The 3,951-nt window shown below is 38.3% G+C and overlaps 1 non-coding gene across 1 annotated transcript; it reads left to right on the top strand.

Annotated features, from left to right (window-relative positions):
• The first annotated feature begins 348 nt into the window (after positions 1-348).
• Positions 349-455, top strand: LOC128132537 (small nucleolar RNA R71). Its single transcript, XR_008230581.1, has one exon. It is a non-coding gene; the product is annotated as a small nucleolar RNA R71 (small nucleolar RNA).
• Positions 456-3,951: the final 3,496 nt, after the last annotated feature.

Raw genomic sequence — 3,951 nt, 5'->3', positions numbered from 1 at the left:
CTGTTCCCAGACTCATCCATATTGCAGTCCTTGGTCAAGTGTGGACCACTGCATCGCTCGCACCCCACTCTTATGGCATGTATCGACTGGTCCATTTGTGTTATCCGGCGATCCATGTTATTTAGCATGGCCATGACAGCTGCAATTTCTTCAGTTTGGGTCCCTCCACCGCCTTTACTTCCGTCTTGCCTCGGGTTATGGTACTCGCGAGAGTGTTTCGCGAATTCTTCGATGAGCTCCTTGACCTCCCTTGGATTTTTCTTTGTCAACGGTCCTTGAGAATCAAGGAGTTGTCTTGTCACTACATTGACCCCATCATAAAAGATTGACATCTCTTGCTGCACATTTAGGTCATGTTGAGGGCAATTTCTGAGTAGGCCCTTGTACCGCTCCCATGCTTCGTATAGTGACTCCCCCGGTTGTTGCTCAAAGTTGGTTATCGCCTTCTTGAGTTTGGCTATCTTGGATGGCGGGCAGAACTGGTCCAGGAATTGCTCACGCATTTGAGCCCAAGTAGTGATTGTACCTGGTGGGAGTGCTTTTAACCACTCCTTAGCAGCTCCTTTGAAAGTGATAGGAAGCATCCTAAGCAAGACTGTATTTCTTGTGACATTTGGGACATTGAAGTAATCAGCAATGTCGTTGACTTCGTCTAGATGCTTAAAAGCATCCTCATGATCCTTCCCGAAAAATGGGATGTCCTTCAGTGCTGTCAATATGTGTCCCTTTAGTTCGAATGTGGCAGTGGCAGGAATTGCGGGTTGGACTAACCCAGGACCCATGTCATCTCGTATCCGCTTTTTGTATGCTCCCATGGACATTTCTTCAATCGCTGCCATCTCGTTCCTTGGCTCGTTCTCGGGTTCACTTGTGTGTTCTTCAAATTCTGGCTCGGTATCGCTTTCGGACTCGGTTTGCACGGGTGTGTGTTCCAAATGCTCAAAATTGCTCTTGTGCTTCGCTGATGAGCTGGACTCTCCTGTCTTCTTTCCCGACTTCCTAGAAAAGGCTGACTTCAATTCTTGCAAGGGCGTCTTTTTCTTGTGAAGTGCAGATTCGGGGTCTTCCAGTGGTGGCACCAAGTGTGTGTTTGAGCTTCTGGTCATGAACTCCTGCAACTTGCTAAACTAAAACGTAAAACTGAACTAAAATAAGAAAAACTAACTACCAAATAAAAAAAAATTTAAAAATTTTGCCTGTCCACGTCGTGGCAAGTATGTGGCCACGTCGTGGACTCTGTAAAAATTTTTATTTTTGCTGAAAAATTAACTTTTTGTGGCTGTGATCCCACAAGAAGGATCGATTAATTTAATGCAAATAATTAAACTAAAAACTAAGCCGTTCCCCGGCAACGGCGCCAAAAACTTGATGTGCACAAAAGTACCCACTAATTTTAATATTTATAACCTAACAAACTTAGACTATCTATGCACTTATAGGCAGTGTACCTAGTCAGATTACAGTATAGCTTAGGTAAGTCGGGTGTCGATCCCAGGGAACGGTGTTCTAATTAATTTACTTACTATTAAATTAACCTAATTTATTAACAAATTTAATGAAGGGTTTTATCTGATTTTACAAGATCAGATGAACTTAAATCCAATTCAATAAGTAAAAACACACACTCTTGTTTAGATTGAATCCACTTTTCCCTTATGGCTAGCTAACAATTACGGATTACTAAGTTGGTTTTTAATTATATTAGTAATTTAGTTCTATCTTACCAATATTTAACTAATTCATGTCAAACCATGTATGTTCACACATAATTAAACACAGAACCAATTATAGTTGAAAATATGCTATATAAGATTTGTTGTGTAAACGCAATTATGATCACAATTCTCGTTCTCTAGCACAGCTAAACTTTATTTATTCTAATTATTAACTAAGATTGGTCAATCCTAGCTCTAACAATTCAATGTTCACTAAATTATTAGGTAAACAGGTTCATGCAGTTTAATGGTCACTAAGCTACACAGAACATGTAATTAAACAATTAGATAAACAAATATTAACATGCTAGGTCATACAAATCAAACACAAGCAAATTTTCACCAACTAAGCTTAATCCATAATCATATAACTATTCATAAGTTCAAAGCTTCATCTAGCTAAACAAGAGTAGCTAGATTCAGCTGCTCATTATAGTAATTAAACTAACACAGCTAAAACTAATGAAAGACATGTTCTAAAAATAAACCTTTACTTCTTTTGGTGTTGAAAACCCTCTTCCAGAGCCTTTCTTTCGTTCTTATTCGTCTTCTGGAACTCTTTCTCTTCTGCCAAAAGTCTCTCCTTTCGTAATAATCATCAGAACTTATATAATGCTTAAAAACTCGCGCCACGTCGTGGCCAGGTTGCGCCACGTCGTGGGCTTCAAGCAATCCGTATCCTTCAAGGAAATCCTCCGCGTCGCGATGCTTATCTTCTGAACACCCATGCCACGTCGTGGGATTCATCGCCACGTCGTGAAATTAGCTCTTATCGTGAATTTATTATTTTCTTGTCTTCCAAGCCTCCCATGTTCCCCATTTTGTCACCTTTGGTCCCTTTCTTCGAAAATCCTTTGTATTGACTGAAAATAACAATTTAAACTCATAAGTATCTTTATTCTAAACATATTATCAATTTATTAATAAAAATGTACTTAAATACTGCCTAAAAATAAGTGTAAATATGGCAATATCAAAATACCCCACACTTAGGTTTTGCTTGCCCTCAAGCAAATTTCAACTTAATTCTTAATTACTAAAACTACACAGAACAATCCGACTCTAGTTCAGCCATTATGCCAAAACCTCAACGCATGCATTTGTGTCTAAAATTCTCCTAAAGTACCCACATACTTTAAATACTCACAATCTTCATAAACACTCACCCACTTTTTCCGAACAATGCTCATTTTATGCAACCCTCCGAATCCATCCGCAGAAAACCTCCCAACCTCAAGGTATTTTTAGTTGAGCAACCTAAGCGTACATAACCTAGAATTACAATTTTTCGATACCACTATGGAGCTTTATTTGAATTCTTCATTTCTTTGACATTTGATCTTTAGTTTCTTTGAATTCACCACATTTGTTTGATTTTTTTGGGTATCTTCAACCTTTTGGATTTCTTCAGAATTTTGATCTTTTGATCTTCCCTTTATTTGCTCCAAAATTCTTCAAACTTTACTCGTAATTCTCTTTTTTTCTTTTCTTTTTTTTTTCTTTCACATGTAACTCACTTTTTTTTTCACTTAAAAGCCTACATGCTTAAGCAGAGGCGCTCAACCTCAACCTTTATTGGTTAATGATAATAATTTTCCTGGATACATTTCAGGTTTAGGCTGCTAAACCTATTGCATCCCTCAGACCAAGCGGGGTTATGTTTTTGTTCCATGATTCCACTAAAATAAGGGAAGCCACAAATGCACTATAACGTGTATTGGCTCAACTAAACATTTGAACTTTCATCGGATCATCCCGCATAATACTAGCAATTATAGCTCAAATTATTAGTACTATATTCAATTAATTTCAATTTTCCAAATTTTCTGGCAATTTACTAGCAATTTACTGTTTCTACCCCTACCCCACACTTATTTCATACAATGCCCTCATTGTATGTATAAAACAAATCAAAATTAAAGACAAGGGAGAAAAAGGAACAGACTCCCCTGGGATAGTGGCGTGAGCATCTCCAAAAGCGTGGACAAAGTACAATTGGACTTTCAAAAATCGAAACCCGGTGGAAAACTGGTTGAATACGTAAATAAACCACGAACCGCACTCGAAACTTCAATTCGTCAAAGTGTGTATTTGTAAGGAAAAATGTGGCAATGATAAACTGGATCTCATCGTGATATGGGTTGACACCGCAAACACAAAAAAAACTAAACTACCAAAAATTTCAAGAGCGCCACGACGTGGCACAAGGAGTCCACGTCGTGGAAACTGAACCTCA

The sequence above is a fragment of the Lactuca sativa genome, chromosome 2 (genome assembly GCF_002870075.4).
Source record: "Lactuca sativa cultivar Salinas chromosome 2, Lsat_Salinas_v11, whole genome shotgun sequence".
Taxonomy (NCBI): Eukaryota; Viridiplantae; Streptophyta; class Magnoliopsida; order Asterales; family Asteraceae; genus Lactuca; species Lactuca sativa.
Note: the sequence above shows the minus strand (reverse complement) of the source record. Positions and strands in the feature narration are given on the sequence as shown.